The sequence below is a fragment of the Haemaphysalis longicornis genome, unplaced genomic scaffold (assembly GCF_048455015.1).
Source record: "Haemaphysalis longicornis isolate Haplotype H1 unplaced genomic scaffold, Haemaphysalis longicornis Haplotype H1 scaffold_1, whole genome shotgun sequence".
NCBI lineage: Eukaryota > Metazoa > Arthropoda > Arachnida > Ixodida > Ixodidae > Haemaphysalis > Haemaphysalis longicornis.
The window spans coordinates 357,650,595-357,660,623 of record NW_027526203.1 but is presented as its reverse complement, the minus strand read 5'-3'; positions in this window follow the sequence as shown (position 1 = coordinate 357,660,623).

Sequence of the window (10,029 nt, the reverse complement as noted above, 5' to 3'; positions counted from 1 at the left end):
CGACCCCACCTCTCCCCCAAAATGTCAGCGTGTATCCGTTTCCGCAGTCGTCGCCGGATAGGCTTTTTTACAAGTCCGCGTACAGCAAAGAGAAGAAAAAGAAGGAAAGACGATCTGGCAGGGTTTTCCAACATGTGAATAGAATACTGGTTTATATTCTATTGTGAAACAGACAGGTAAGGACTGTGCCATATTTAATACTATATACACTATACCATAAAATACAATCATTCGAAATATCGAAGAATAAAATTAAATTTGTGTTTCACGCACCGACACCGTAGTAGATGGCTATAGATTAATTTGGACCAGCTAAAAATCTTTAATGTATGCCTAATCTTTTTTTCGCCGACATCCGAAAAATTATCGCCGCAGCGAGACTTTCTTTTTTTTTTTTTTTTTACATGCCCTATGCACATGTGTACAATGTGCGGAACGAGGACGCGCAAACGCGCTCCCAATGGGAGTCTGAGATGGGCATAGGTCGGCGTACTCACTCGTGAGTACACTCATTTGTACTCATTTGTACTCAAACTCACGAGTGAGTACGATGATGAGTGATCACACACCCAGAAAAAAACAGTGAGTATGATGACGAGTGAGTACAGGGGTAAGTCCACTACTCATGAGTAAAGTACTCATGAGTACACTACTCATGAGTATGAGTACTCATGAGTACAGTATTCATGAGTATGAGTACTCATGAGTTTGAGTACTAATGAATATCAGTACTCATGAGTACACATGTAGTACTCATGAGTACACAGCACTCGTGAGTACACAGCACTCATGAGTACAATACTCGTGATTACTGTTTTTGCGAGTGCTTGCACTCTTGAGTATATGCACTCCTGAGTACAGTAGTGCAAACAGTAGTGCAAACAAGAAAACTGACGACAAAAGCTGCCACCCGAAGACACACAGAAAAACGCAGTTTACGGCCACGGCTGCACCGACAACCCCCGAGCTCCCCTGAGCCCGACCCGGCCTGAGAACAAGAGGAGACGCCAGACGCAACGCGAGTGCTTACGTTCCGTTTCGCTTTGTCACATGTACTTGCCTTCGCGCAGTAAGTCGCTCAACGACAGTGCACCGCGTCAGACGTTTTCTTCCTCTGTCCTGATTTATATGTAACCTGTGTTTTTTTAATCAATTAAACAATTTATTTTTTCTACTTAGTCTTTCATTCGAGCTACGACCTAGCTAACAGTGCAGATTAGTTGATTATTCGTGAGTAATACAAATTGAGTACTCATGAGTACAGATTGAGTACTCATGAGTGCAGAATGAGTAGTACTCATGAGTGCAGAATGAGTAGTACTCATGAGTGAAAAATGAGTAGTACTCATGAGTAGTACTCACGAGCAGTAGTACTCATTGAGTACTCATGAGTACAGATTGAGTACTCATGAGTACAGAGTGAGTACTCATGAGTACAGATTGAGTACGAATACTCGTGAGGACAAATGAGTTTGAGTACAAGTGAGTACGATTACAAATGAGTATTTGATGAGTGAGTACGAGTGATTTTGTGAACGGACGAAGTTTTTGAGTCTGAGTTTGATTGAGTAGAGCGTGAATGAAAAAAATTGTGATTGAGTTTGAGTGAGTTCTTTCTGTTTTGCCGACCTATGGAGATGGGTAAGTATACAAACTGCAGAGCAGAGAGACACGTCGCTGATTCTCAGAGAGGAGCGGGATCCCTGTCCTTCTCAACAGGGATTACTGCGTGCGTCATCTACTCCAGCTCATGATACGTCAGTAAGCCACCTTAACGTCACTGAAGAGCGTATGGCGGAGGAGTGGTGCGTGCGTATGCATTAGAGTTGTTTTACACGCATTCCACCAAAGCACCCTTGCTAAAAGAAACGTGCTATGGCTAACATAGCGAATGGGTTGTAAAATAATGGCTACCAGGGAAAGGTGTAATACTAATGGCTTCGACACATAGTGCACTACGTGTCGAATCCATCGGTATTACACGCGCGTGGGCAGTCTTCCCACGGGCGTCTAGGAGGGAGTGGCTAGAGTTGTGAACGCCTCCCACATTTTCTCAGGGGAAAATTTTACATTCTCTGAAGTGAAAATCATTGGCTTCATTATTCGTACCTAAAGCAAAGAACTGCCTCCGATACCGAGAAATACGTGCGCCCTAGCATCCGTAGTTAAGACGCTTTCGAGCATTTATCTTAGTTTATTTTCCAATATTTTGAATGTTCTGGCATTTCATAACATTATCAGTGTTGCAATGTAACCCTGAATAGAACGCTGCACTGTCTCATCCTCATCATCATCGTGGTCGTCGTCGTCGTCCCTCCATCTACAGTTCATTTCAGAAGCTGCGTGCAGCACTGTGGATGCTACATTGTTGTCAACAGTCCGCCCACTGAGGGCGCCTAACTCACCTATAAGGAAAGGGACGCCTGGGCCTTGCGGTTCCACCTGCTCAGATGGGAGACGGAAATGTCCTTTCAGGGCCCCGTGGCGTGCTGAGTGAGCGGACTGTTGGCAACAATGTAGCCTCCGCAGTACTGCAGTGCTATAGTTGATGGCCTTCCCCTTCTCCTAGACCTGTCTCTCGGTAGCCACTCCGTTATCCTGGTGGTCCACCCGTTGCCCCTTCTTCACACTACATGATCAGCCCGAGCCCATTTCTCTGTCTATGATATCTATGATATCTTCTACTCGAGTTTTATCCCTCATCCAGGAGGCTCATTTCCTGTCCCTGAGGGATACCCCTATCCTTCGTTCCATGGTCATTGGGCCGACCAAGTTTGCTTTCCAGTAGTTAATTTAGTATAAAGCACCAAGTTTTCGCTCCATATACGTCAGTGTAGACATGCTGAGTTGCAGCCTAACAACGGCAATCACACAGTCAGCAGCAGCTGTGGGAGAAGCATCCTGTCAGAAGAAAACTTGCCAACTACCGCTGAAAACGAATGAACTTATTGCGAAACGTAAGAGCATGAAACTGGCGAGTACGGTGCACCAAATTGAATTAGCCGAGCTGTCAAAATTGATTAACAGAAGTAAAACTAACTACATTTGTGCGTGTACAACATGCCAACGATCGAGGAAGCTCTGGAGAGCGGAGGAACCCTATAAGCAACTAAGAATAAGCCAACTATTGGGAGAGACAGGTTGTACGCCCTCAGAGACGAACAGGGTTACTTTACGCACAACATGGACGGGGTAATAAAAGTAGCGAAACTATTCTACACCAGACTTTACGCCGGTGACATTAGACCAGAGGGAACTACTGAGCCTATAAGCGTAGCTAGCGAGGTCACACTAGTAACTAAAGAGGAAATAGAAAAGGCCCTCAAGGGTACGAAGAGAGCTAAGGCTGCAGGTGACGGCGGCATAACCGCGGCGACGAACCGGGGAGGGGGGAGACATTGTACTACAAAAGCTCAAAAGGACGTAGAATGGGGCTAGTTGGTGATGCTTCATACTGAGTTGCGCTAAGTATACAGACGCTCGTCCCAGTCCTGTTAGCGTCCTATTCGTCTGCATACTTAGCGCAATTCAGTATGAAACTACAAAAGCTGCACTATTTGCAATTGACAAAAAAAAAAAATGCCGCACTTTTCAATTCACCCGAAAATTAGGGTATACATGAAAACTTCCAGGTTGGAAACATACCTGCGCTCAATTTCACAAGCCGAATAAACACACGGTAATTCCGTCGCAGTCTTCTGAACTCACGTCTCGGCTGAGTAGCCACCAGGACGACGCCGAGGCCCGCGTCGCGGTGGGTAAAAACGTCGTTCTGCCGGCTTAAATGAAGTTTGTTCAATCCAATACAATCTGTACTAACGAGCAACAAGTTGCATTCTTCAAGTGGCAGAAGGAGGCGCCGCTAATCAATTGAGCGCCGCTCGGCGTGAGCAGCATGGGAAATCCACACCCTTTTGGGTTACCTTTTGCTTAGCAAGGCTTGAGCTTAGCAAAGCTTGGGCTATATAGTAGCTGTACATTTATGAGCTAAATAAATCTCAACTTTGCAAGCTGTGCTAAGTTAGAAATGTTTAGGAAAGCGGGAAAATAGAGTGGTACGGGCAGTCGTCGCCAATGTGTCCTTTCGGTGGAGCAAGAATATTTCAGCCTAAAAAGAATGCAGGAATTAACAGCGCTCACCCACACAGTTTGCATTCACACGAGGCAAGGAGAAATAAGCATCTTTACTTGAGCAGGTAAAAGGTGCTAGAGTCGTTACCCGTGTATACACGTTGGCCTCCTCTGTCCAGCGTTCGCTTTAGCTGCCGTTTTCGCCCCCAGGGCGGGATCTGCTGCAGGGCTGGAGCGAGCCAGCCAGCCCTCCCACTGCTCAGGTGTTTACTTGCGGATGGGAGAGGAGGAAAGTGCCGGTGCAGGCCCACACCATGGGGTAGAATGTAATTTACTTTTTTGATTATTCATCAGAAATGGCACTCTCCTCACTTAGGATCTCGCCGGCGATAGGATTGCAAGACGGCAAGCACACGCACTTCTGTGGGGCTATAGCTGCTTCTGACGATCGTATTACGTGCTCGTTCTCTCTCTTTTCTTCTTTTTTTATTTTTGCGTGCGCGCGTTTATTTTTGGGAATACGCCAGCATGATATATTTTACAACCCAATTGTGCCAATGTGCCTCGGCATCGCGTTCGGTCATTCCCTCGAGGCCACCGAAATTGCACGCACTGTGTTTTCGTCCAGGAGACGGAGATGGAGGAGGAGCGGCGAGGAGCTGAGACAAACATGCGCTGTGCGTTTTTATAAGAAAAAAAAAAAAAAACGTTTGATTGCCAGATTTTATCGGATTGTCTTTCTACTATTTCGCATATGCCTGATCTGCGGTCACCGGTCTTCTATAATGAGAACTGTGTGTATCAGGGACTCGAACACGACGTAAGATATTCGTCAAGTGCGGACATGAGAGTGAAGCAATCAGCTGATGCCGGGAAGAAGCGAGCCCCTTTGTTACACGGCAGCGCGGACGGGCACAGTCGGCGGATGTCTAAAAATAGTACGGGTGCAGGAAGGACATGCGTGGTCATACCGAGTGTGAATTCCGAACATTTTGCAGGAACAGTTCACGAGAAGAAGAAAATAATAATAAAGCGTTGTATAACTCTCCCGTATCAACTTTCCCATCTTCAAAAATGGTGAGCAGCCATAGGAAGTTATATAGAAAACGTCGTGGGAATCGGGCACCGTGCACGCGCGCGTTTCTCATGGCCACGCGCGTGCTTTTGTGTTTATTTCCTGGCTACCCCAGCGAAAACAACTTCAGCAGCTTCGTGATGTGGAGTCTGGAAACAAGGAAAGATAAGAGGCTTTGGTGCTGCTTGAGAGCGTGTGCTGGCGCCTGAGCGAGAGAGAGAGAGAGAGATAGAGGGGAAGGGGAAGGGGGTGAACGGGGAGGAAGAGAGCAACACAGAGAGAACATTCGCAAATCGTTGGTTGGTTCCGCTTGCATTTTTTCTCATTCGTGCCTCCTTAGTAAAAAGTTGCGCGTACCAAGCAGAGATGCACGGCTAAACGAAGGAGGAAGACATTGTGTTCGCGCTTGCCGGGACGTAGAGTGAGATTTCAATTCTGATAAGTGCGGCATTCCTGCTGAGCCTCTTCGTCGGGCTTTAACCAGGAAACCTCCCGGAAAAGCGCAATCAACTTTGCTTTCACTTGGAGATCTTATATGAGCGAGGAACCGCTACAGCACTGAAGGTCTATATCTATTGAAGCGTGCCGCGGCGGTGACCGTGCTCAGCTCCTTACGCGGCACTCATTGCACGTTTTGTTCATTGATTCTACTACTAAATTAGGCATTGTCGTGCACATTGACGTAATTTAGGACCCACCAGGAGGCCTTAATGTTGGTTGTTTTAGGCTCTCTGACTTTAGTGCTTCGATATGTTTTTTGCCTAGCGTGGTACTTTTTCTTTATGGTTCAGGGAGGAGGAAGAGGAGTAGAGGAAGTGGAAATGAGAAGGTGAAGGATTTGTTGGGAATGAGCAGAAGTAGAAGTAGGGGACGCGGATTGAGTAGGGGTAAAGTGAGTAAGGATAATTTTAGAGCGAGAGGGGAGAAAAAAGGGCCCGTGAGGTGAGGGATAGTGGAAGTGGAAAGGGGGGGCTGAGGGGGGAATGGGAAGGATTTGGGAAAGAAGGGCGTGGAAAGGGAGAAAAAATATGAACAGTGAGAAGTGGGGAAGGAGGGAGAGATGGGAATTGTGAGGTAAAGCGTGAAGAGTAAGGGGCAAGAAGAGGTGGATGGATAAGAGAGGCCTGATGTGGCAGGGGCGGCAGAAACGCTATCGTGTTTCGACGTCGCTTGCAGTGAAGAAAGATGGTACGCGGCCAGTTTTTCTTGTTATCTTTCTTCCTTTTTACAGGGAAGCTGTTTATGTCTAATTCCCCCCAGCTCTCGCGCCCGTGTGGAACGTAAACTCGGGGACTTGTGTTCGGGGTATGCAAAAATTTATACAAAAAAGCACACAAAGGTCTTTGGGCTTCCATATTTTTATGTCTGATATTAATTCTCAGAAATATGTCTTCCCAGTAATGCATTTGTGTGTAAAGGTGAAGCCAACTTTAAGAAGATCGACGTGAGCTTGGTTTTTGTAAGCTGGCTTTCCCACATTGTACGTTGCGCAGTGAAGCATGACCATCTGCGGTGGGAGTGTGGTTACAGCCCTATGCATAATGCTCCCCTCCATCGCTGCCGCCTCTTTCCTGAGTCGTGTATATATACTGCTCGCCACGTCCGGCGTCTATCTACCCCATGCCATTTTTATGCGTGAATTTGGGGGCATGGGGAGTTCACGCGCAGCTAGGTTTCATGCGCTGGCCGTTGACATACCCGTTGGGCTGGGGGAACATTTCAACGTGGACGTCTCATGGCCTCATTACACCTGACTGCTGTCCCCCGCTACCGAGTGGCTTGGGTTGTGTGTTACACAGGAAATTAGACGCCCCCGGCGTGGGAGGGAAACGGACAGCCGCATGTTTGTCCCCTAGAGTAAAACTGTGGCCCTTCCAAGTTTCATTCAGCTCATTAGCCAAATTACAAAACATTTATTTTGTTTCGGGCACCCCTTGCACTGCGCCCAGTTTCGCTGGTCATCCTCCTTCACAGAGTGGAAGGGCCTTGATTTTTCCGAACTCCTTTCCTTAATTTCCCCGAAAATAAAAGCAAAACAACAGATCAAACTTACTTCCCGGGCGCATGATTTATATAGCTCAAAAGTAAATGAAAATTTCGAAATAAGATTTAAAACGTACTCGAAATACGCTTTTAATGTTATAGTTATGTTCACAGCTAGGTGTTTAAATATTCAAATATTATTGCACCTAATGTCGGTCAATTTCGCAAGTGAAGATACTTCTAAGTAATTTTAATTCTTAGCTCAGGGAACATGCTTGAAGAGCTATTGGAGGGGGTTTATACAGCAGTTCACTCTCTGGATAAAAATTGTTTACTGGGCCTGTATTTTAGATATATAGAGTCCCTGCGTTTTAGGGGCTCATGTTGGAGATGCGCGTCAAGCTCTGCCGTCAAACAGTGTGACTTTTTCCACAGCTCATATCAAGATCGTAACCTCCAGCTGCGTAGGGCATGCGTTTGATGACGCATACCTCGAACCCAGCTGCACAATGCGACGCTTCCCATGCAATGAAACGTGCGAAGGCACAGACTGCAGCTGAGAATTGAGCTGAGGTCGAAACATTTTGTTACTGTGCTACCTTTTACGGTCTCTAAGAAGCATTCACAGATGACATGCAGATGGCATGGAGGCGCCCAGCATTCATCCGTCTGCTCTTTCTCGTCCCTTGCGCTCTTTTTGCGCTAGCAACCACGTCGGAGTTTAGTACACACCATCTAGCCCAACTGTCATCCTTAAAGGTGTCGCCTCGTGTGTTTCTTTTCATGGCCGTTGCGCACTTTCCTGAACTTATGCGCACTTCTTTACGGGCAGAGTATGCGCGTGCTCCCAACGCTACGAATTGAAAGATTACACCCACAAACGACGGAAAACGTAACCGGATCAGAGCGATTTCGAGATAACGCCTGTTTCAAGTACTGTGTGAAGTAACTGTAGAAATGTTAATATGGATAGTAACATCTATAAATAATGGCAAACGCTTCGGCCAACCAAATCACGTGAAGCACCGTACTTTACGCCTGAAGATGAAATAAGCCATTCGTTCCGTTTTGAAGTAAAGAATTTGCCCTGTACCCCACCCGTTCTGTCTCGCGTCTAAATTCTTTAGATCGCACGCAGCACTCCGAGGTGGAAGGAGGAAAAGAACAAGAAGGATTTCCCTGACCCAGCTTCTTCACACTTGGCAATCTGGCAACCGATAAGCATTTATGCGTCGATAACAGCGCCCTGCCACCATCAGGAGGTGCGATACGCACTGTTGTCTACTGCCCTTGGGGAGACACATTTAGGGATGCAGCGAGCAGCGCAGACAAGCTTTCGTGGTCGCCTTCACGACGACCGGCTGAAGGAGTGCCGCACTTGTCGAAGGCTCGAGAGGCAGCGAAGCCGCAAGTCCGGATGCACGGCCGCCGACAGGGAGAACAGTGCGGCCGAGCCTCGGCAAGTGGTGTGCCCGCTTTGTCAGGCGTCGCTGGCCGACTCGTACGCCCTGCTGATCCACGGTCGTCTGCACCAAGACATCAGGCCGTTCACGTGCAGTCGTTGCGCCCGGGAGTTTCCGTCCATCGCGGGTCTGCTGCTGCATCGGCACGAGCACTGCGGGGAGCCGTGGTATTCGTGCGTCCAATGCCACCGGCACTTTGCAGACATCGCCCTCTACGCCAGGCATGCCAGGCGGCACATCTGCGTCTGGAAGAGGGCTCGCCTGCAGCTGCTCACGCTTTACTTTTGGCGAAAGAGAGCGTAGCTGCTTCTACGAACCGATGGCTATTTTTTCCGACGACCAGGCGACAGTGAGACGCGACTCCCACCTTCAGATCGGACCTGCACCATACGTGCGGCGACCTCGGCGCATGGGCGCTATACAGTGCCTCCCGTGGGCGCGTTAATTTGAACCATCGCAGCCTTCACAGCGGGAACATTCCCCTACCATTTTAAAGACACGTGTAGGGCTGTGTGATGTGCCCATGAACAGTACCGCCGTCCCAGTTTGAATGGGGGAGTGTTGTGCAGAATGAAGGGTGCATTGTTGATAATCCTATTGTTTGTGATGTTGATGGAAAGAGCCGCAGCGTCGGCCAACTGACGACGAGGACGGGGCTTTTGGGGATGTCCGAACGAAACATGGTCTGCGCCAACTCCGAGTGGCGGGCTTGTCAATGACTGCCGCTTCGTATGTGGATATGCGTAGGCGCCAAATGCGTTTTGACGACGGTAGGCGTATGATCGGTATGTGTACGATCGCTTCGCATATTACTGCCAGATATTTTTTGCTTCAACTCCGTCAGCTGTGATTTAACGAAATGCGACTTTTCCTTTTGGTATTTAATATTGTTGTCGTGGCAGCTGCTAGCCGCTTTAATGAACTGACAAGAACGACTGCGTTGGTTGACCCCTTTGAAAAATAAAGTCATGATCAAAATGAATTCATTGCCACTCATTTCTCCAAACTATATATGTGCTGTCGTGAATCCCAAGTGGAGGCATAAGCAAGGCAAGTGAGTACTCGCATGATGGCATTAAGCACGCGATTGCGGCGCACACCCTTACGTTTAAAAGTTCACGCTATATGTATACGCTACTAATTCCCGAGTCTTCTGTGTTTCGATATTTGGCAATAAGCTTTCTGCGCGGTTTGCCCACCCTTTTTTTGTGTGTGCTTTCATTGAATTGTTGTTTTGAGTAAAAGGTGAGCGCTCGCGAAATTATTTTAAGTCCGACAAAGCTGGTCAGCTTAATGGCTTTACCACAGTAATTCAATACTGACTTTACTTTCAGCGGCCCGCGTTTCACAGAGAGCTTTGAATAAAGTGCGCTCTCGCGATGAATTCGTGCGCGCATGCCACAGCAACTCAAATTTTAATAGTGTGCAGCCGGCGAA